Below are 25,058 nucleotides of genomic sequence, written 5' to 3' on the forward strand. Positions count from 1 at the left end.
TGCAGATAAATTCAGGGTAGGTCAAGCCATTGTTCAAAAGGGAGAGAAAGCTAGACACAGTTACAATTCATGGCCTAAATCCTGCAAACACACATGCTGAACTTTGCTCCCAAGAATAGCTAGATTGAAGTCAATTGGGCTAATCACCTGGGTAAATTTAAAGTAAGTGAATGACTATTTGCAGGACTGGAGCCCAGGAGCACTAGTGTATTTAGCAGAAATAATTTTATTAAGATAATGTTGAAGTAAAAAAATGGTACAGAGTTTAGGCATAGAAGTTTCTGGTTATCAGGGAATAAGGTACAGATCATCAAGGGGTGCGAAGTTCAGTTTAGGAGCAGGTGGCGTAAGGAATACATAATCTGCAATCTCCCCGATTGGGGGTAAAAGTTTAACGGGTCAAAATACAGACATTGAGATATGGGGGTATGTATGGGGGGGTATATAATGGCTATGTTCAAATGTGGAGTATAATGAGCGGATACAATGATGGAGGATGGATCTACCCTCATTTGGTGGGATTTAATGTTCAGTGAGTTTATGGTTCCAGTTCATATGTTCCAATGAAAAAAGTCTCAGTCCCTTTCCCATAGTTGATGCATGATGTTGTACCGACTCACACCTCCTGGTACTGTCGGTGGCCAGTGATGTGTTCAATGTAGATGTCCCTGGACCATTGGGATTGCGTCCGAGACCATGAGGCGCTGCATAAGCTGTGCGTACCGTCGCCCAATCCCGCCGGTCCACAGCACACACTCCTTGGAGGGGTCCCAAGCGCCCAGGGATCTGAAAAATCAGGGCATCCATCTGCACCTTGTAGCCCTTTGCTCTCAGGGTGTCGGCCGGAGGGGGGGGGGCACGTATTTTTCCAGCTTCTGCGAATCCCAAGCTCGTAAGGCCGGGGTCCTGTTCTCCAAGGAGACAGTGAGGTCGATGAGGATGATCTTTTTCTGGTCCTTGTCAGTGACCACCACATCAGGTCGCAACTGGCTGTCTGTCCTGGGGATGGCGGAGTTCACGGTGACCTCCCCCAGGCACAGTGCGATGGCTTTCACCAGGCGGTTCTGGATGGCATTGTGGAGCAGCTGCCAGGCTCTGGAGTGGGGCTTGCAGCTGCACAGGACGTGGGGCAGGGTCTTGGAGTAGCCGCACTTCCTGCAACGCTTGTCTCTGTTCCCGTGGCGGACGGCTCCGTTGAGTGGGGACGCAGTTGAGCCAGGCGCGGTGGATGAACCGCCAGTCGGCGAAACGAGTGAAGCTGCCCCCGGCAAGGAAGTGGTTGCTGGCGTCCCACTTGCTGGTAAGTTCGAAGACTTTACCCTGGTCTGGTTTACGCTTCAGGGTTTCCATGGACAATGAGTGGATGGCCGCCTTCAGGGTCCACTCCAGTATGCCCCTGGTGCTCGGGGTGACGATGGTGTTGTCGGACCTGATCTGCGGTACCAGGACTCCCAGCTCCTGGAGCTCCTCGCACCACTCCTAGTGGCAGCCGATGCGCTTCCCCAGGCGACGCATGGCATTGTGAGCGCAGGACCACAGTGAAACGATGTGGTCACTGTCCCGTCTAAATTTGCCATCCAGAGAACCGCTCAGGAATCTGGCGGTGTCTTGGTTGGAGGGGGCTCTGCTGATCCCCTTCTTTGTTGCGTCATGGAAGGTGTTTGCTGCGATGTTCCTTACCATGGCATCAGGACACGTCAGCAGGCAGAAGGCATGGGTGATCATGATGTCGCACAGGTCACCCATGCGGGGGACATTGGCACTGCCATGCCTGTGGGCGATATAGACCAGCTCGTTGCTGGCTCTCTGGGGAAGGAACAGCAACTTCTTCACCAGCTGTCGGATGATCTTGTCTACCTTATTGAAGGGTACCTTCATCACAGCGGATCCTCTTAGGACGAAAGAGATGCGGGGGAATCAGGAAGGCGTTCAGGGCTTTTATCTTCTACCATGGTGCTAGCAGGGAGGTGTCGATCTTGGCAGCATCCTGCAAGATCTCCTGGATGGTGTCCTCTACGGATGTAACAGCTATAAAGCCAGACATTCCCTCATGGAATTTATCTTATCCAGGTAGGAACAAAATCACAGCTGATTCTCCACCAGAATCCTGGAACATATATGCATAGCCTACTGTACAATTCAGAGATCACCAGGGTTTATATACATATGCCATAAGTCAATTTCTTAACTAAGGAAAGAGTTTAATTCAAAATTATGTACAAAGGCCCCTCTTCTCTCCATCATGTGTGTTTAATGAAGTTTGGTTGATCAAACTGTTAGTACACAAAGACATTTATGTGTTATTTAAAAAACTTACACTTTATTTTTAACCACACCGAATGGCTCATTGTATATTTGGTGAAGCTGGAAATAACTCAGATACACATTGGTCATTCATATGCATCATTTTCATTAAAGTGCTGTGCAAGTTTTCTTTGCATTTTCACACATTTTAAGAGTCTTTCATGGTGACATTTTCTGAAATACAGATCTTTAGTGACATCATTGATGTAAAGCAGGGTCTTCTCTTGCCATGAGAATTTTGCTCAGATTTTTTGTGGTTTATGTTGTCACCTGAACTCTATCAAGGGATTATATCTAGATATTAAAAACTGTTCCCTGTCCAGGGTGCATGACTAACTGGTTAGAGCATGTTGCTGGGAGTCAGGACTGCCGTGTTTTCTCACTGGCTCTACCATTCACTTGCTGTATGAACCTTGGCAGTTCATCTTGAGTTTATGTCTCAGTTTCTCTGAAAAATGGAGATCATACACATTTATGTAACTTGTGTCAGTATTGAGGGGTTTCTTCCATCCTAATACAGCTTTAAGAGTCTCAGATGAAAAGTGCTGCAGAGAACAATAGATTCCTAAAATTTCCATTTTTTCCCCACAAATGATTGTGTTTGTTCATCACATACTCTGTCAAGTGGAATAAAAACAGCCATCTTTCTCAGAAGATGCATCAGCCCTTAAATTTTCATAGAGTTGCACAGGACTTAGCCACACAACTCACATGAAAGTCTGTGTGGCTAAAACCTGTGTAACTCTTTGAAAATGTAGGCATTTGTGAAAAGTCCAGAAAAGGAATAATCAAGTTTCAGCATTTCAGACTCAATGGCTCTCCTGACAGAAAATCAAGGACTTCAAGGATGTGTTTTATTCAACCAACAGGGCTCCCAGGTGGAGTCTGAATGTCTCCTTTTACTGATCCCTAGACTGAGGAACTGAAGTTCAGTCTGTTTAAAGATCAGGTAAAAATGCAAAGCTTAATTTCCTCTCATGTTGTGACACAAAGTTGTCATTTGCCATGCTCTTCCTCTATAAATGTAGTACTTTAGTTCCAGTACAAATCTCTCAATATATTTTATTTGGCTTTCACTATGATGAATAACAAATTTGTTCAAAATCTAAAGGTATCAAAGAGACTCCAATGCACAATGCAGGAATATACTGCTCTGTATCCCCATTTAAAAAAAAAAAAAAAAAAAAAAAGATGATAGGGAGCATCTTGTGTTCTGCTCCCATCAGCTTTCACAAGCTAGACAAGGTCAATTAGAAGAAAGATCTAGGAAGTGGTATTGGTAATTGAATAGGGGGATACTTTTCCCATTATTAAATATGTACTTATACTGCAGTAGCACCTGAGACACCTGTAATGATCTGGGCTCAATCATGTTAGTGCTATACAAACATACAAGAAGAGGTAGTCCCTGCCCAGAGAGTTTAATCTGTTCTGACTGAATACCCCAGCATTGCGTAAGGGGATATTGTGTTGGTGGAGAGGCCACTTTTGAATATAAGCAGCTAATTTTGGTGGCCACAATTTAATTAAGGACTCTGATACTAAGGCCAGGAAAGCAATGTAAGGATTTACAGAGATTCTGACTACTGATATTCAAGTACTCATAGGCCTTTTCTCAAGACTAGCATCACTAACACCAGTGTCCAAGCCCTTTTCAACTTAGTAGCTAGATTTTTGCCTCTAAAACCCCCCCAATAAAGTTGCAGTGCCATATTAAATTTCTAGCTTATGTAAATAGTAATACTACCTCATTCTTGTTTGAAGTTTTGCATCCATAGGTCTCAAACTGCTTTACAAAAGAAGTATCATTATTCCCATTTACAGATGGGGAAACTGAGGCACAGAATTGCAGCGACTTGCCTAAGGTGATCCAGCAGGCCAGTGGCAGAGCAGGAACAGAGCCCAGGCCTCTTGAGTCTCAGACCTGTGCTGTCCACTAGGTCACACTGCTTCTAAATTTTGAAAATAAAAATTAGCTAGCATTCCCTGTTCCTGTGCATTGACAGCAACTACATTTCACTCCAGCTTTTCAGTGGAGGCTAATGTGGTCTGTGTAGTTGGTAATCAGTTCAGCGAGCACTTTTGGATCACTTTATGGTGAAGTAAACTATGGCTCCAATTCAGTAATGCAACCATCCGATGAAGTGAGCTGTAGCTCACGAAAGCTTATGCTCTAATAAATTTGTTAGTCTCTAAGGTGCCACAAGTACTCCTTTTCTTTTTGCGAATACAGACTAACACGGCTGCTACTCTGCAACCACATGCTTAACTTTAAGCATGTGCTAGAGGCCATTCCTTTTCAGCAAAGCACTTAAGCACATGCCTAAATTCTATTGATTTCTATGAAATTTAAGCACATGCTTAAGTACTTTTCCTGAACCAAGGCCTCTACTGGGAAGATATTAGATTTCAAGTAGTTGCAGAAGCAACGAATTAAAAAAACATAAAAGCAACATTTATACAATGCTGTAACAGATTGACTTCAATTCTCTTGCAATCTATAGAAACACTGCACACATGTATACAGGCACACTTATTATGGGCAATAATGTAATCTTTGTCAAGCACATATGCTCAGCACCCATCATAAACTATTTCAATTTGAGTTACAGTTCAATCTCTTCCAATGCCCCACTTGATATTTGCATTTGCTTGGTCTTTTTCTTGGTGTGTTTGTAAGATTTAATTTGTTATTTGACCTGAAAAAGATTTTAGTTTACTTGTAAAAAACACACCAAATCTGACCATAAAACAGTCTTTTGATTTTGGAGAAATCCTATTGAGGAACAGAAGGGCTGTCATCAGTGCAGCATCAGTCTTCATTATCTGACTCTTTTTCCAATTGGCAGCACTTTACAGAGAACACAGCTCTTTCAACAAAAATGATTAAGGAGTATTTGAAACAAACAGAGGAAGTCCCCAGCCAATGAATACCTTAGATTGCTATGGACTGACTTAAAGCTAACTCCTAGGAACTCCAGCTTTTTATCTTTTAATAAAAAAGCACCAGACAGATGGGATTTTTTTTTGCTTCGCTAAGACCTTTGTTAACAAAACCAAACAAACCCAAAAGAACACTGCACGAATACTAGAAATATAAATGTCCCCTCCAAGCAGAGAATGGAAGTCTCCTACATGCATTGATTCAAAACTATTCAAAAAGGGGGAAGTACTCCCAAATGGTTGCAGCTAACCAATAGCCATGGTCTCTCCAGATATCTATATCAATATAATCTATATCCCCACACACAAGGGCTGGATCAACTGTATTACATTTGGGTTTGTGAAATGCCAGCCTGTCCATTTCTGCCTCAGAATGGTATCTTGAAATATGACCATCACAGAACTGGTTCACCGAATCTGTTCACAAAGGCCAGTTCAGTCTAGTCTATTTTTGTTATTTTTAAAATTGGTCTACATGAGAGGCTTACACAAAAGGAAAGAGGATACTTGTGGAGGGTACATTGTGGTTTTCATTAAAGGGATTTCCCTTCAAATTCAGAATACCTGATCAGCTGATGCATAAAGCAGGAAATTAGGCAGTCAGCATGGTGCTGTAGAATACAACTTTTTGCACTCCATTCCTGGCTCTCCAGTTCTGAGAGAAGAGTGACCTTGAAATTCAGAATTAATGCTGGAAAACATTGCAAGTTCTTGGTGAAAAACAAATTGCAGTTTTGTCAAATTTCACAGAAAAGCAGAATTTGGGATGTGTCCAATGGCCTGAAGCCAACTGACAATGATTTCTCTCAATCACTTTACAGAAATATTGCTATCACCACTTTTGCATAGCCCAGGTGCGAATGAAAAGTAGCTGAACTTGTAAGGCTAGAAGTGTTTTTCATTCTGCTGGTCTCACACATTGCAAAGCTGGCTTTGGGCAGCACATGAGACAATCTCATCCACAGGGAGTTTAGAGAAGGGAACAAAAATGAGACAGCCCAGAGAATGGTCGGGGGCATAGGTCAGAGAATGAAAGAAAGATTTCCATCTAGAAATGTATCCTAATCATGCAAGTGCCTGGCACAACCTATGCCAACTAGGAGACATTGAAGTCAGTCCTAACCACGGAGGCTTGATCTGCAGTATCTCCAGAATTATCCATTGATACATTCACAGATCCATTCTTTATCTACATCTACACATGCACACTCACACATCACACAGAGTGAAACTGGTACCCAAAAGTCACGTATGAAGTAGCTGAGCTCATTCCTAACACTGAAATACAAATTAGGAAACCTTGTGTTGACAGCCTGATAAGGCCCACGCCCAAACTGTGTTTTTGCAGCATTTGTCACAGGGAGGTCCTGGACTATGACCGGAGATCCTGGGCGCTTATACATTTTTGCTCCACCTCCCTTAAGACAGGCAACTCTACAGAATATATGATTATATAAAGTCTAAAAAGTATTTAAAAAAGTTATAAGTTCAGAGGACTATATTACTCAGTACTTAGTAAGACACTCCTCACTGATCAGTTATCACTTACAGTAAAAATAACCAGAAAGGTTAAGCTACCAGATTTGTTGGAACAAGATGGAATATTGTCAGATGGATTTAAAGAATCTGAAATATTCCCCAGCGTAGAGATAAAATGTGAAACTCTAGCCAGTCTGGCTCTCTTGCTGGTCTAACCTTTTTACTGCTGGATAATGAGGAATAGACTATAATTTAGAAATAGTATTCTTTTCACAGATCGTATTGAGAAGGGAGGGGAGGCAAATCACTTTACAGTCTTGCATCATCTCTCCTGCAGATGAGTTTTATGGAGAGGGTGCTCTACGCTCAGCGGAGAAGCTGTGCCCTCTGCATGTTGTTGTGACTAATTTCAAATCAAGAGGGCGCTTGAATTGGATTTATTACAATTGGAAGACAAGAAATTGTGATCTTTATGAGCCAATGACATGGAGCCTTATAATAAGGGAATTGAGTATCATTTTACATTTAAAGCAAATTAGATTATTGGGGTCAAATCCTTTTGCAGAGACATCACATCTTCAGTGTCTCTTACATCTGACATCCTTTTTTCAGGTTTCACATTAGCATTTAAGTGTTTTTAAATATGTTTAATACTCTTATAGAAGAAAAGTGCCTGTAAAAGTCAAGTCATGAAGATCGGAGGGGGGACAGGGAGGGAGAGCAAGCTATCAATAAGTGCTAAGGAAAACCACAGCCTTGTCAAAGAGAAAGCTTCAAAGCTAATGGAATGCTAGTGCCTCTCCTCATCTTCCTCCCCCACATGCTACCCAAGCCTCATGATCCTTACAGATGCAATAAAGACTGGTTCCTTTTGAAGTTGCCCCAGACAGTGTTGCTTCCTCCTGAGAAGAATACCTCCCCAGGCAACAGATACTCTGCTTTGCATTAAAGTCTGATGTTAAAAGTGTGGGGGGGAAAGGGGGGTCCCTTCCCCGAACCTTCTCAGCCACTGTTGCGACTCATCCTCCCTTCTAGCTGCCTCCACTGAGAGTCTCAGATTCCAAACCGTCCCTTTTTCTCAGGGAAGGTACAACCACACTAAACACTAGTTCAAATGCTTACCTAGGATGGTAGCAACCAAGTGCTGCTCCCACCACTATGGTTTCATTGTAGCTGTTGGTGGAAAGACCTCTTCAACTCTTACACTCTGGATGTCTCAGCAAGACCTGCATGGAGACAGAGCAGTATTCAGCTGGAAGTGGTATGCTGGTCAGGTTCGAGGCAGGGGGGTGAAAACTTGTGCTGCCACTGGCTCTGCTGTAGCTATTCTGTGCACATAGGGGACAACCCTAACACTGAGGCAAGTGGTTTTGCGGCACAGTTTCAGGGGAGCCATTAAGGGGTCATGTTTGTGGAATCTATGCAATTGAGTGGGACAGATTATTTCTGGGCAAACCACCAGCACATAGCCTGTTGATCAGTCCGTGTTCTGGATCCCTGCACTTAACCCTGGGGACTAAAATCCTCTCTCAAGACTGTCTGCCTGGTACCTTTCATCAGCACTTAAAACAAAAATCAGTCAAGTACTTCTTCCCTCTGGTTGCATTTAAAAGTTTCTCCTCTGCATGGGAGGTGTCAAGGTTCCTTCCCCACTCTGAACTCTAGGGTACAGATGTAGGGACCTGCATGAAAGACCAGCTTAGGTTAAAAACTTCAAGGTACAAACTTTGCCTTGTCCTCGAACCCTATGCTGCCACCACCAAGTGTGTTAAAGACCAGGGAAAGAGCCCACTTGGGGGGGAAGACATCTCCAAGTCCTACACCCCCTTTCTGGGGGAAGGCTTGATAAAAATCCTCACCAATTTGCATAGGTGAACACAGATCCAAACACTTGGATCTTAAGAACAATGAAAAAGCAATCAGGTTCTTAAAAGAAGAATTTTAAGAAAAAGTAAAAGAATCACCTCTGTAAAATCAGGATGGTAAATACCTTACAGGGTAATCAGATTCAAATCACAGAATCCCTCAAGGCAAAATCTTAAGTTACAAAAAGACAAAAACAGAATATACATTCCATTCAGCACAGCTATTTTACCAGCCATTAAACAAAAGGAAATTTAACTCATTTCTAGCTAGATTACTTACTAACTTAAGGAAGTTATGAAGAGCATTCTGATCTGTTCCTGGCAAAAGCATCACACAGACAGAGCCTTTGTTCCCCCCCTCGCTCCTTCAGCTTTGGAAGTATCTTGTCTCCTCATTGGTCATTGTGGTCAGGTGCCAGCGAGGTTATCTAGCTTCTTAACCCTTTACAGGTGAAAGGGTTTTTCCTCTGGCCAGGAGGGATTTTATAGTTCTGTATACAGAAAGGTGGTTACCCTTCCCTTTATATTTACGGCAGGAGGTTTCCTGGAGGAAAGCTGTAGATCCCAGACACACAAGATTGCGTTAATACTAGTTGAAAATAAGCCCTGAGTAAGTAAATTCACATCCTATGGGGTCTGTCAAATCAGAATGTCATTGTGTTTGCTGAAAGGACACTAGGGAACCTTCTGAAAGGGAAGAATGACAGACCACTACAGTGACATTTCAGAGGCCTAGAATGTTACAGCAACAATATCTAACCTTGTTTCCGCACAAACTTTCAAGAGAGACACTGTCAGATTTCCAGGGCAGATATTGTAGAGAATTTCCTACATTGTGTTTGTTGACCCCACAACTTGAAGTTTTTAAGCTAAGAATTGCAGAAATCAGAGGTAGAAAAAACAAATTAGACTATCCAATGTACATCTGTGTCAGCAAAGGATTGTTCTCCACATTGGGTTTTTGGATTTGCATTCATGAGAATATATCTGGTTCAGATGATCAAAGTGATGCCGATTGATACCCGTGTGTGCAGTGAGAGATTTGACTATTTCTCCGATTTAGGAGACTATGCCTTTGTTTTCCATTAGCACTACATGCAGCCAACTGGAGTACATAGGCAAGAGGCCCCAAAAGGGATATAGACACCACACATTAAAAAGGGGAAAACCTCTTACTTTGGCCAGGACTCCATTGTGCTGGGCACTGTAAAATACTGAATAGAAAAGGTCGTCCCTGCAACCTCACGCCCCCAATCCAAGTACAAAAACATGTGGCGACAAACAGTCAAGGTAACAAAAGGAAACCATGAGACAATATTGGTCAGTACTCTAGGCAGTGGACTTGGCATATCAACTGCCTCGCTGTTGTGAAGTTAGTAATTTTTCAGTGAGGTTTTGAACTGGAGTGGTTCTGGGTACCCACCTGATTTGTCTAATGACACATGCACCTCTGTCTTAGCCCTATTTATACTTTGTTCTACAAAAAACCTAGAACCTTTACCCCAAACTAATCTTTTATCAGTCAGAAGTATTTAGTTACCTTCCTCTTTTCCCCAACCACCATCCTACGTCACAGACACATGTCCATGCCGCATTCAGCATAAAGCTGCACTTGGAAGTTGCAAAAGTATCCCAACAAAGCTGGTTTCAGAAAAAGTTTTCCAGCCCAATTTTATATACTCAAGGTATTTGGGAAGTTTGGAGAAGCATCCAACCTTCTGGGAGCCTATTAGACTAGAACCCAAATGTTCAGTATTTCACCTTTCACTAGTGAATTGGGTAGCAGAGGGTCTACTGGTTCCTGGGTGGGAATGAGTGTCCGGAGACCTAGGCTCTACTCCAAGTTTGCTGTATGATATAGAGCAAGTCACTCAGCCTCTCTCCATTTTTACATACGAGACAAAATTCTTGTCCACCCTATAAGGCACTCAGATCTTCGTGATTTTCACAAGTTATTTCTATTCAAAACATGCCCAGAGGGATGTTGTGGACCCAGAGGCAAGAAAAAGCAGAAAAACCACATACAAAGTGAGACATTCGTCTATAAGCATTTGCAAATTCTCTGCTTCTTCACAGCAATAGAGCAGAAAGCATCACAGAAAGTGATTTGTACTTACATTTTTTAAAAATTAAACATAATGTTAAGAACAAACATTGTGGGAAATGGTTGCATCGGAGATGCATGGTCTGACTGTTGCTTAGCTGTGTGTAAGCTGTGGCAGACAGATTTTAGGAAGGGATTTTTTTCCAATGATTTTTTTTCCAAATCACCAGATGGAATGCTGCAAACAGCAACATTTACAGGGTAATCTCCATCCCCAAATAATTGTTATTTCCCAAGTGCCAATTGGATGGAAGAAATCCCAGAGAGTTTGGACACCTGCTTTGAGCATCTTTACAATTTTATTTCATCTTTCAGCTGTTTCAGTTACGATATGTGCACATATATCACAGTTATGTACCTCACATACAAGCTCTCTATATACACACTTATATGCAGTACTTTAAATATGCATCTGATCCTAATAATTGGTTTTGTACGTTTCAGTCTCAACACACCAATAGCTGTAGAGCAAAACAGCTATTCTGGTATTAAAGAACAAAGCAGGAACTCCCATACAATTATATTTTATCACGGTGGAAGGTGAAATTAGATATTAGTGAGGTGCAGTGGCATAAAAATGATGTGTTAGTGGGGGTTCATTACCCTGTATTTTCAGAGCCAGGAAGATCAATGTGTTCATGCATCATGGATTAGGCACATGCTTTAGTCTTCCCTGCTCTCCGGAAACCCAACATGATCTATCGCCAGCCATACATCATTGTTTCAGCATTGCACATTAATGACAAAACTACAGTTTCCACTTGTCAAGCTGGCCAGCTGCTTTTCTCTGCACAAGAGGAAAAAGAGCCAAAAGAAGGAGAAACATGGTGACCTCTGGGCCAGACTTTGCAGTGAATTTCAACCTGCCAAACCTCTTTTTCTTTAGATCCATCACTTCTATAATCTAAGCCTTCCCTGGCTTTTGTTGTTCACACCCAAATCCCAGTAGTGCTCAAACAAAGTCCTAGATGTTAGAGGTAGAAGAGATCTATTAAGTCATTTGGTCCAGCCCCCAAGCCAATGCAGAATTGTTCCTTATTGTATATTTCTTGGTGATTGGGTCAGTCTAGTTTTGTCTCAGTTGACAGGGCTGTTGCCACTTCCTATCATTAGGAAGGTTTCCCCCCGCCCCCCGCAATTCAATATAAAAGTATTCTCTTATTGCATTCCATTACTCTTAGCCCCCTAAAATGGTCCTCTCCCTCCTTTGAATACAGACCTGCACATTGATATATTGCAAACCCAGCTGTTCTCTTCACTGTGCAAAGCTATTTTTATTTATTTCAGTTCCTGCCCTCAAAACAGAATCCTTCCTGCCCCCTGAATTTTAATCATGTGTCCAAATTCCCTCCAGCTTCCTTCCCACTGAAGTGCCCAGAACCGAGCATAATACTTAACTATAGGAGTGCCTATATGAGCCGGTTGATATAATAGTCAGTGTTCTCTACCTAGGATACTTATCTGGTCCCCATTTCAGTACTACCTGAGCATTTCACAACGTTCAATGCATTTGTCCTCATAGCACCCTTATGAGGCAGGGCAAGGCTATTATCCCCATTTTATGGATGGGGAACAGAGATTGAGATTATGTGACTTGCCCAAGGTCAAATAAATCTGCAGAAGAGCAAGGAACTGAAGCTGGGCTGTTGAATCACAGGCTAGGGCTGTGGACCATCTTCTGGACCATCACTGGACCATCTTCCTCCTTCTACATGCTAGTCCCTTTTGCCAAAAATTGCTCTGCTTGTTTCCAGCATAGGGACCATGACCTCTGGTGGAGAGCTGTTTGTTGACCCATATAGCATTTGTAGCACCTTAGAGACTAACAAATTTATTAGAGCATAAGCTTTCGTTAGCTACAGCTCACTTCATCGGATGCCTTTGGTGGAAAAAACAGAGGGGATGAAGTGAGCTGTAAGCTCACGAAAGCTTATGCTCTAATAAATTTGTTAGTCTCTAAGGTGCCACAAGTACTCCTTTTCTTTTTGCGAATACAGACTAACACGGCTACTACTCTGAAACCTACCATATAGCATTGTTAACTGTTTGACGTGCAGTTACAAAACCCATAGGAAAAGGAGATATTCTCTGCTCATACTTACATTCTGAAGGGGGAGTGAAAGATTGCTGTTTTTTTAACGTGGATTTAAAAATCCACAAGCTGAGGGGATAGATTACTCAAAATACTTGCTAGTGATGGGTAAAACTCAGGTGGGCTTGGGGGCTCAGACAGACCACATAAAACTGCAACAATTGGTCCAAATCTCAGAACATGTTCTCATTAGCTTTCCACCCACTTCTGGTCACCTCTTAGCATAGCACAAGAGCAGCCTCTTGCAGGGTAACTGGACACTTCCAGTTCTGAATGCAACTGAAAACAGAAGAGGGAGGAACAAGCCACAACTCAAAGCCTGACTTTTCAAATACGTTCTGTACGTGGGTGAGAGCTCAGGAAGAGGAGTGGGTTCTTGTTTGTCCCCAAAACCAGTCTGCCTGTCCCTCCTATCTGTTCTATAATCCATTCATTAACTGGCAAGCACGCAGCAGCTGTTTTCACTCCACTGCTGCCCCTCACAATGTAAGGTTTGAGAGTTGCGATGCTACTAGAGCACCTCCGGGTACATTTGTTTTTTGGAACATTGATTAACTGTTTGAAATATAACAATATGCCAATACTCCCCTTGTTACATGACAGATAACTGCATTAGCTCAGCATTCACAGAGCAAATGCAGCTATTTCTTCTTATTTGCTAATGCTTGCAAAACAGCTGACGGTTGGCTGAGCTCATTAAGGCAAATCATTTCTCTCTCAGCCTTGGATCTTCCCCGGTAATGATCTAATTCCAGTTGTGGGGAGATGCCCCTTCAGACTGAAGTGCATTTGGTGAGAACTTTACTTTCCTGCCTTCAAAGTACCTAAGCTATTGATATTGAATCTTGTTATGTACATTCAGTAAACATTTAATCAATTTTCTTCCCATCATTTGATGGCAAGATGTACATTTATTGAAATCCCTCAAGGCATGCGGCCTTCACAGCCATATAGAAGCTTTCTTTTTTCCCTGCCTTACACCCATCCAAGGCCCCATCTCAGCCACCATCCTTATGCTAGACTCCAGAGTGCATTAGAGAATGCTTACCGGTAACAATGTATTGCTTGTGTTCATAATATACAACTGGGAGTGCCGTCCTGGCTTCCTGTAGCACTGGGAGGTACAATGCAGGATGATTGCTGACATGTGCATGTATGTATATCTATATTTATAGCCCTGTCACACTGTCCTGCTGTATTATGTCATTATGATTCAGCAAAGGATGCTTTTGTGGGCTAATGAGCACATGCAAAGCTGTCCTGTTACAGTCCCATCAGCTAGTCACATTGTTCCCTCAGTCCATGCCCTTAAATAAAAGCTTGAGCATCCCCCCTTCAAAGAGGAAGCCCATTCTTCTTCTATTACTCTATCTTGCCACTGAGAACCCCCACCTCTGCCCCCACCAATTCCCTCCAGCTACATTAGCAAAGCAGCCACTTCTCTGCCAAATACTTGCATTGACCATGGCTCTGCCACAGGGCTCCCTTGATCTGGCTATTGGCAGTACAATGGGAGCTTTTCTATGGCTCCTTGTTAGCTTTAAACAATGACAGTTGTCAGTTTTATTTTAGTTTCCCTTCCCCCACTTTTCCATTCTACACAAAGTTTGGGCTCTTCTAAATTGACCAACTCAGAGAGTGTCATGTTCATAATGTGACCTTTAAATGCCAACCAGAGAGATGGGTCATTGCAAATTATACGCCGCACTCCTTCACAATCTATATTACATGAAAGGTTTCCAGTTTCCATCAAAAGGGCTGTTGTGAGCACGAGGGCACCACAAACAGCCCAAGATCATCCACCCCATGCCTGCGGTCGAGTCTGGCATTGATCACAGTGACTTAATGCTCTGAAATGCAGAATGTGAGTTTTCCCTAGCGTGCTTCCAGCACTATCCGATGTGTGCTGAACCGTGGCGACTTTTCCCTTACGCCCTGAACACCCCGCCCGTCACCAGCCCAACTTGGAACCCCAAAATGTGAACCCCACCCCTCTTGCCAGTGTGGAAGGGACGGCATTTGCAGCTGGACTCCTCTATGAGCACTCCATGCCAACATTCCCGTTGGAAGACTAAAAGCCAAAAGTGTCAAAATCGAGCAATTTCTAATATAATCTGATATACCCACAGTCCATCTGTGCCACCCTATCTACCAAGGAAACGGGGAATTCCAAGGCCCTTTCCCATCAGTAACCTGCTCAGACACAGACGTGCCCATTTGTGGCAACTGCCAGAAAGTTTTAAGCCATCTGCTGTTGATTGTATACAACATGCCCAATGACACTCCTGATTCTATCATTAATTAGAACATTATAAATGATGTTAATAGTTATATTAAAATGACAGTTATATTATACATCTACTATCCAGGTTAGGGTAGGGAAAAGGAGACTGCTTGGAACTACTAGAACTCAGAATTGGAAAGAATTACTAATTGTAGTCTGGGAGCACTGAGGACCCATACGGGATCAGGGCTCCATTGCATTAACTGCTGTGTAGATCCGGGAGCACAAACAGTCCTGCCCCGAAGGCCTTGAAATCTGAAACAAGATGCAATCATGGGTATAACAGTAGGAAGGACTGGGAAGGGGAGAACAAGGATCACCACATGATTAGCATTCATGTGGTAACCCGAGGAGGTTTTGTGGACTTTTTTGGTAAATTAAGATTTAAACTAAGTAGCCCTGCACAAAGATGACTGCAAGTGGAAACATGCAGTGTGAATATTGATTGAAAACTTTTTGCTACAACCTCGGGAAGTATGAGGGGAAAAAAAAAAAAAAAAAAAAAAAAAAAGGACTTTGCAGGGTTAAGAATGTCTGTGAACGTGGCTGGCTGACAAGGACAAAGCCAGCAATCTAGGGACACTTCTGTAAGTGTCACTAAGTACAAATGCAGGGGAACTTGGATGTACCATGCTGCATGACCTTAGGTCAGACAGCATGAGTGAAGGGGGCATCTATTAGACAGTTCATAGCAAAGAGGTGACAAATAGATTTAAAGAAATAAAACCTCTTAGCTGATGTACTTTGCCCTTTCAAAACAAAGCAGGAGTCAGCACAAACACTAATGGTGCTTTAAAAGTATCCTCCATTACGACATCCCAGACAGCAGATATTAAACAAATACAGCTACAAACACCTTCCCTAACTGAAATGTGCAAATAACCACAGCTTTCTAAGATGCCTTTATCAGGAGACCACACTTTAAGGTACCATTAGGTTGTGCTTTCCATTCTGTTCTCCATGCTGAAGTGGACAGATGGCTATATCTGCCAGAATTTTGCACTCTCTGAGATGAAGGTAAATGAATCTTAAAGGGTATGAATGTTGATTGGGAACTTCTGCTCCCCCTGCAGTTCCTCTTCCCTATATAAGCACAATTACATTTTCCCTTCCTCCTGCTCAGTCCAGTAAGGGCTGATTGAAAACTCTACCACCAGTAGTCATGCTGCTATATCTTTGAACATATAATGAAGGCCTGGAACAGGTCTGATACATGTACTGCTTCACATGGCTCATCCTCTCCAAGCACAAAGATATCATCATGCTTTATACTGAATATATATAGAATGACTAACACCCCCTTATTCCCTTTCTAGAGGGTCTGAACATTACATTAAGGAAGGCCCCCATCACAATTTTCTCACCTTAATCATGGGCAGAAAAATGGAAATTGAACATTAAAAATGTAGCAATTATCCATTGATTCCCTTTAGATAAAGCTATTGGTTCTTCAGTTTACATACATGGCTATTATGCCCCACCAAAACCAATCTTCCATTGTACAGGGAGTGGTTTTCAGCTCCCAAATGCACCTGTAATCCTGGATCTTTACGGGGGGGGGGGGGTGTGTGTGAAAAAAAAAAAAAAGATGTTCTTATATTCTTGTGTGTAGAGTTAAATTAATATTTCACAACAAATAATTTGACGTTTAGTCATTTACTGCAATACCTGAGCAGGTTGCAATTTCCTCATTATTGAGAGGCATTCAAGGAGTTGCGTGCGATTAAAAAAAATCAATGGTTTGACTATTTCTTTGCAAGTACTCAGTATTTGCTATTCAAGCTGTACTGGATAGTTGCCATTGGCTTCTAAGGTCAAGGTCTTATCTTGGTTCATCTGCCTAGAGAATTTGGGAATCTAACTCACTTAGAATCACAGGAGACAGGAGAACTTTCCTACTTGGTACCTATATTATAACCTGGCTATCCATAGGTGAAGTGGATGTTGTATATGAGCGTAGTTATCCCTGTTAGCTAAATCAGAATACAAGTCAGAATACCGGGGGTGTGTGAGAAAATCATGCAAGAAGATTATTCTAGGGTACTTCAGAAGAGAGACAGAAGGGAAGGCAAAAGGTTTGTGTGTTTGTAGATGTAGAATGATGTTCAGGAAAGAGTGGGCCAAAACCACCTTTACAGGTGACATTGACAAAGAGGAAACAATTATGCCTCATGCACCTATGCAACAAGCAGCTTCATAGATCCCCAATTGCTGTTCTTTATGTGCTGTAAATGTGCAACATCTCAAAAAAACTGTGCTCTCTTGCTTATGGGCAAACAAAAACTATCAATCCTGGCAGAGATGGAGCCTCCAAAAGTTAGTGACTGGGCCAACAGAGACAATATACAGGTGAAGAAAATCAGACATTGCCAAGTGAATAAATATGGCACCAGCAGCTGCTCTTCAATAGTATATTTTCCACTTGCTCTTGAAAAATTATAGAACGGATGGTCAGTTACCACCACATTTATTCACTGCAGGATTTGACGTCATTAGCATTACGTTCTCACTAAAATTCATGGCTTTGTTAGGAATCCTGTGAAGATTCTTGTGATGGTCTCCTCAAGGCAGCCTAAGCCACTGTGGGGCCCCCACCCCAGCCAGAGCAAGAGTGAGCTTTACTGAAGATTAAGACTGTCAACTCATCGCCTCACCGGCCTGTCCACATCACAAGCTTTAAGAACCTGCCAGTCTTTACCTTGGCTTGGAGGTAACAGTGACTCCAGCTCCCAAGTTCCCCAGAGATGTCTCCATAGCATCTAGTCCCTCTCACTAGACAAAATTTGCTGCCTCAAGAGACAGCGTACCCAAGTCGCCATTAGGTGAGCTAAGGACTCACCTCTCTACTGCAACAAACACTGATAGATGGTTAAAAACTTATTCTTAGTTTTACTAAAACCAAGAACAGTTTTAAAATGATACTAAGCAGAGGTAGCAGAAACAGGACAACGGTTACAAAGTAAAACTTCCTTTCTAGTGACTAAAAACTTGATTCTAGAAACTATATCTTTACCTAAAAGTTTCTCACTCTCAGCAAGCTGTCTGTGGCTCCTGTCCTTCAGACCAAGAGGATCCACCATTCACAGGCTCAGAGGGTGCTGGTCCCTATGTCCCCTGAATGATGGAGAAGCTAAGAGGGAGCAAAAAACCAGAAGTCCATTATCTTTTATATCAAGAGTCAGGAAGACTTCCTGGGGGTGCAGAGTGTATCTCCCCCAGGTGTTTATTAAATTGTTTCCTCTGTCACTGGTTATCTTGATTGCCTTGTTTAACTTTCTCTACCTGTAATCAAGCACATCAGACAAATTCTTTGTCTAGGGCAGACTAGCATTTTGGAGGCAGTGCATAATCGTTTTAAGAATTTATATCCAGCACACCATACCCAATTCTTTATACATACAACCCATACCTACATGACAATGATTCATGACCAGCATGTCACTTATCTTAATAGGATACCTTAAGACAGTTTTATAGTACAATATTTTACACAAATGATTCAGTTGCTTGTTCTTTGGGTTCAGATCCCATGTTCTTTCTGGGATGTCTGAACACTGCCACAATCCTAATTTCCCTGGTGTCTTTAACATGCTGCTGCTTCTGACTGTAAAGTCCCCTTGAGTTTTTGGGCCCACTGCCCCTGGCAGGCTATGAACTCAACCTTTACTTCTTTGATAGAAGTAGTAATTTTGCTAAAGCTGTCAGTCAACAAAAGCAGACCTATTTCAACGGTCATCTGTTTTACAGCTACTGCTTGTTTCCAGCTGGGCATAGCAACCTCATTCCCCATCTTCATTTGTGGCTCATTTCTGCTCTGCTACCAGGACTTTTCCTTAAGACAAAAGAAGTCACTTTCATTGGCCTTGACATCCTACATGAAACCTTTTTTTGGACAACCACTGCTCAAACTTTGATTAATGCCTTTGTGACCTCATGGATCACAGACAGCCAGGCCATGCTGGCGGACTGCCTGGAATGCTGTGGCAGTCTGCAGGATGCAGCTGGTTTTCCCTTCCCCTTTCCAGTTGCAGAGAACTCCAGGACACATCCAGTTTATACTGACTGCTGGTGGCATTGGAATTGCAGATACTGTCAAGAGAAGATCAATCATTCCATAAATCAAAAAGGAAGAAAGGAGGTGAAAACTCCCAAGGTCATGCTATAAAGTGGCAGTTTATACAAATGCCATAAGCCAACAAAGTCTACTTTGTCCATTTTTTTATATTCTAAAGCCCCAAGGAGCACACAGAGACTACAATGCTAGATATGACAGCACTCTATAAATATCTACTAGATGAAAATAAACAGCTGCAGCTTTGGCAAAGACCTGGCTTTCTTTTGTGACTCAGGTTCTCTTCATCTCCTTTGCTGGGCTGGGATTCTGGCCACCCTGCATATTTTAAAGTTAATCCACATGGCCTGCCTGCCTCCTTCACGGCTCCTAGCCTTCTCTCTTCCTTAATGGTGTGATGAGTCATTTTGGAGGATGAATTCCTACCTGTGATTTTCAACACTCATCTTTCACATTTGATTTCACATCTTTGTTGCCAGAGCTGCACCTGTTATGCCTCTCCTGAAGCATGCTGCATGGCACTGGTTCCAGGATCCACACATGAAGGCAACACGTCTCACCTTCCCTGGCTCCTGAATTAAAATAATCTCACTGGAGTTGAAGAAATATGCCCCACCACCACCATTTATTAGCTCTTCTTTCAGAGCCTTGGTATTGCTAGTCGAAGGAACACGAGGCATGAGAGCAAACGAAAGGAAGACACTGCTGTAAGTGAACTAAATATAAATGAATGAAATGCAGCATTTGCCAGGTCAGAAGTTGCTGGCCATTAGCTTTTCCTCCCTCCCCTCTGAATAAAGGATCACTTTCAGAAGTCCCCTAAAATGTCCTAATGGGTGTTTGTAGCAGTTGGTCCAAGGGGAGACAAGATGAACAGCCCCATGGATTTTTTTTAATATGCTCTTTATATCAAAAAAGGCTACATTCCACTTATTCTGCTTTAGAAACACTACAGCACAATCTTAATGAGGCTTAATGTAGGAGGAAATAGCTGTCCTAAAAATAACGTGTAACCCGTGAAGTAATGACATTATTAGCAAACTCCAGAATGGAGGGATTTTAAACACTTGACTAGACATTTTCTTTTAGTACAAGATGTATCCCAGAGATCTATTATACTTGTCAGCCAAAGCTAGGGTTACAGAGGAAAATTAAAGTGAAGTCCAGTAATGCTTCCTGTAATCAGGTTTTCACATCGTCTGCACAGATATGGTTTCTGACTGAGCTCTCCAACAATTCTGCTTCAGAAGCAAATGGTTCTTCCTTTGTGGAGCCATGCTACAGTTTAAACTTCATTCCAAACACAAGTCCAGGGTGAAGGTGGGGACGGTGGAATGAGATTAACGGGCCCAAGGAGACCCCTGGAGAAGAGCTAAATTTGTAATGGAACACATCCTTTGAAGCCCCCATGGCATGCCCGTTCCCCAATCATTTTAGAATGTAGGCTAAGAGGCACCGTCTTTCCAGACGCTTTCCTTAATGTACCTCAGCTTTCTTATCAAAAGCACGAAAAAGAATGATGGACAAGCTCTTAAGTGGCATAGCTAGCTCCAGTCTTCTGAGAATGCAAATCCAACAGGATCCCTTGCCCAGCACCTCTACCTCAAGTCAGTGATTTGCTAAAAAAAAGTTCCCCAGACTGTAAAAGCCACAAGGTGTTGGTTGCTACCTGGGTCACGGATTTTTTTGGGAGGGGGGAGGGGAAGAGGGAGAAGGGGATGATAAGCAAGCTGGAAAATAGCACAAACAACCCCCCCACATTTTTGTTACTTAAATAGAAAGTGACTGGGCCTTCTGGCTTAGCCTAGTTTAAGTCAGGAGTAACTCGACTGGGGCTAGCAGAGTCAGTGGTGGAAAACTGGTTGAGTAAAAACAGGCCCTTCAGCTTTTCTGTGGCAATGTCGAAATGTTTTGTTCAAATAACTTGTGTGCTTCCAGCTCTCTAAATATTACTTTTCCCTCCCATTTTAATATTCTGCCTCAGGGGCCTACCATAACCAGACCCATGTCTCATTCTAGGACTTCACAGGTGTCAGACTGCTAAAAGTACCCATGTGACCCCTAGTACCTGGGCCTCTCCAGACAGAAACAGAGACCTGCATGCCTTACAATGGCATGCGCTTTCCTGGGTATGTAAGTGAATTACAGAACCAGTGTGAGAAGTCTGAGGACATGAAATCCACACAACTCTCACCTGAGTAAGAAACATGGTGGTGGTGGTGGCGGCAGAGAAAAACAAATCTGAATTTTTAGTTTAAAATTTCTTTGGGCCTCCACAACTTTCATACAAAGCAATAGGAGAGAAAAGCCAGCTTACTGACCACAGGCCAAACAAAGAGAAGGCCCAGATGTTGTGTTAAACACATGACAACCCCCTGCCACCACCACAGCCCCATCGCACACTTCCACAGGATGGCAATACCCATAGCGATCCTTCACTTGGAACCCGTTTGGGTTCCCTCATTCTTTCCCATCTCTCCTCTACCCTATTACAGAAATGTTCAGATCTCCTGTAGAGCTTAGACATGCCCAGCAAACCCACGAGTACTAGGTGAAGAACTCCTACGTGGCAGATAAAGCAAAGGACCAGTTCAAGAAAGAGGAAACAACCTTGGTTTGGCTCTGAAGATGCACAGGGAAACAAGGCATATGCAAATCTATCACCTTGACCTGAAGTTACCTAATGTAAGTTAGGTACTATGTAATAGTCTGAGCAAGGAGCTAGGAGTCATGACTTATGGGTTCCAGCTCCATCTGTCTGACACCCTGAGCAAGTCACTTTGCTTCACTTAAGCAGCTGAGAAATGGCAATAAAACAGCAGTTACTGTACCAGCTGGGGGCATTAGGAGGTTTAATTTAGGTGTCAGCTAGGCTCCAAGACCCTCACATGAAAGTCATTATACAAGCACTACAGAGCAAATTCTATGTGGGTTCCTAGGAGAAAAAAAAATACTTGAGGCTGTCTGGTTCACAACAAGCCTGTGAGGAACTGGCAGCACACTCCTGCTGTTGGTGCAATAAAGTACTTAAGCCCTTATTTTTCTTAATTACTCCCGATATTTCACCCTTCATGTTGTCTGCTTCCTCCGAGAACAGCAATAAATAGTGCTTCTCATCTTGTGTCCTTAGGGGACACTTGCTGTTTACTCCTGTGATGGGCAAGACATCATGACTAATTAGGAAAAATGGTGGCCTACTTGCACCCAAATAGAAAAAACTATCAGTTTCCTCATTTGGAGGGAGACTGTCAGTCTTCTCTGATGATTCAGTGACGGTTCCTCAGGCACCAGCCACTTGCAACCAGAGCTTGGAGAAGATGCAAAGTGCCTTTGTTTCTCCCCTGAAAACTCAATGTACCAAAGGACAAGCTGGGTGAAGTAATATTTTATTGGATCAACTTCTGTTGGTGAGAGACGCAAGCTTTTGAGCTACTCAGAGCTCGCCCTCTGGTCTGGGAAAGGTACTCCCAGCGTCACAACTAACTGCAAGGTGGAACAGATTGTTTAGCGTAAGTAGCTAAGGGACCATTCAAAATAGAGTGGCCTGTTAACACCTCTGCAGTCATAGGACAAAGAGCAGGTTAGTGGGTTACATATTGTAATAAGCCCTAAATTCATAGCTTAAATACATACCTTTGCTAGACACTAAAAGTCACGGACTAACAGTGACACTGGAATGTAGTAGATTTCCATCTTCCCCATCTTAATATTCACATTCTAGTTTAACTTAGAACTAAGGAGGCAGAGAAGAAATAGTTGAGTTTACTGCAGCATATACCCCTCCTGCCTCCTGCCCTGCCGCACATGCTGTGAGCATGAAGATGTAATCTAAAGTCAGCATTTAAATGGGCAACTGCTTCAGGATTTGTAAATGCTTCCAATTAAAAAGAAAACAAAAATTAATCTAGAAGTTGCTTCCATCAGAGGAAAACAATATATGCAGCGTTTCTCTATGTTCTGGTGCCTTCTGAGAAAAAAAAAATGTGTTGAGCAAAAAAGGAAAAGTAGAAAACATTCACAGATGTCAACTAGCTCTAATGATTTATAACCCACCCCCAAATGGCTCTATCAATGCACAAATAAAGCTTGCAGAACTCAGAACCAACGTAGTTTACTAGGGAATTGGGGTGGGGAGATAGGAAGTGGGGGAGCAGAATTCCTTTGTTCCTCAGATTGAGACACCACTCTTGTTACCAAGTGGTTGGGGTTTTGCTGAAGCCCGTTCCTATTGACATGCAATTGAGGTTGGGCAGAGTAGAAACCCTTTATTTCTGAAAACTAATGAGGACAAAACTCCCATTGTCATGGTCGTGCCAGCGCATTGCCTGGGATTTTACAATCTATTGTGCACTGTCATGTTGGGCGAGATGCAGCAGGAGCCACACAGCCTCCAAAGCATCTCCATTGTGTGTGTAATGATGCTACAATGAGAGGTCTGAGGATTTGAACCTGGGACCTTCCATCGCTAAGGGAGTAACTCCAAACAGCAGGAGGCTGTTATTTTTGCAGACCAGCCACCAGAGGGACACAGTTTGCTGTGAAAAACAAACATACATAGAGGGCTTTAAGATTTCCCACCTCTATACCAGCTTTCATCTAAGATCTCACATCCTCCCTCTCCCTGTTGGTCCACGAAGGCCAGGCTTGATGTCCCTTCCCCTCTCCTGTGCTACCTCTATGTATGCCAGACTACAGGCATTTGCATAAGCAATGGGGGAAGCAAAGACCAAGCTGTGGCAGTCTGCCTTCTGCAAACCTGCATCATGTACAAGGAGAGAGAGAAAATAAATACTGAGTTAATACCTTCCTCTAGGTCCCAGGGGGTCTCCTTCTCTATTTCTGCCTTTTATGCCCTGGTTGACCCTGCAGCAAGCTCGAGGCAACCTGACCTCAACACTTGTGTGGTGCACACTACAGGACCCAGGCCTCAAATTGCAGTTCTTAGGTTTAGAAACTGCATTTTGCCTTGCTCAGCACCACACATAGTTGGTGCTTAAAGTAAAACAAAAGCTGGTTTTGCAGGCTGATGTCCTTTGGTGGAGCTGGTTAAAGACAACAAGAAGTGGGGACAATTTCTTTAGGGGGAAAAATACTTAGAAAAAATCTGTCCCTCCATCCTCCACACACAGACCCTCCTCAGTAAAGTCGAGCTGGACGGAATGCCTGTTTTGTAGGTATGATTTCATACAGTAGCCCAGTAAATTAAATGAAAGCTATTTACAGGGTCACAAATAAATCTCAGGAAGCATTTTACTGAGTGAGGTGGGGAAAATGTGTTTTCTGGGCCAAATATAACAAAGAGCACAAACCTTCTCATGATTACTTATTAGCTAGGGGGAAAGGGAGCTGCAAATCAGTGTAGCTGGAATAATGCTATAAGCAGTGGTGGAATGCAGCATTTTTTCCCCCTCTCTCATTTGCAGGTAACAAGGAACAAACAAAATAGTTTTTTTTATGCAAGGAAAAAGGGCTTGAATCTCTCTTTGGTGGATATTTGCAGCATTACCTTCATTTTAGCTAAGCACCATGGATCACTGGGAACCTGTTCAAGTTATAGCTGCATGATCATCCTAGTCTAATGGGAAGGCGGTATTTGTGTTTAAGTGGCTGACTGGGTTCTGTTTGGTCTGCGTTCTGCAATGTAGCAAGGTGCATTAGTAGGGAAATCAATAGCAGTTTACAATGTGAAATTTACCAGCATACCCGGGGGCGGGATAGAGATAAGGGATATAGTAACAGCAGAGAAAACACGGGGACCACAAAGCAAAATGGACACAGGGAAGCAGGTGGAAGGGGAATGAGTGCCCTTTGCCAAATTTCCATAAAGGTAAGACCTGCTGAAAGCAGCCAGCAGCCCTTATTTTAAAAGGCTACATTATTCCATAGCCATGATCCAATACACTATGCCTTACAGT

The 25,058-nt window shown here is 42.8% G+C and overlaps 1 long non-coding RNA gene across 2 annotated transcripts in view; it reads right to left on the minus strand.

Annotated features, from left to right (window-relative positions):
* Positions 1-10,976: 10,976 nt before the first annotated feature.
* Positions 10,977-25,058, minus strand: part of LOC122457194 — a 68,416-nt gene continuing 54,334 nt past the window's right edge. Inside the window, exons 2-4 of one of the 2 annotated variants that reach the window (XR_006276601.1) lie at positions 19,570-19,715; positions 18,085-18,185; positions 10,977-11,482 (exon numbers count right to left, since the gene is read on the minus strand). This is a non-coding gene — a long non-coding RNA (uncharacterized LOC122457194). The remainder of the gene's footprint in view (positions 11,483-18,084; positions 18,186-19,569; positions 19,716-25,058) is intronic. The other variant, XR_006276602.1, reaches the window with a different exon arrangement.

This window comes from Dermochelys coriacea, chromosome 22 (assembly GCF_009764565.3).
Source record: "Dermochelys coriacea isolate rDerCor1 chromosome 22, rDerCor1.pri.v4, whole genome shotgun sequence".
NCBI lineage: Eukaryota > Metazoa > Chordata > Testudines > Dermochelyidae > Dermochelys > Dermochelys coriacea.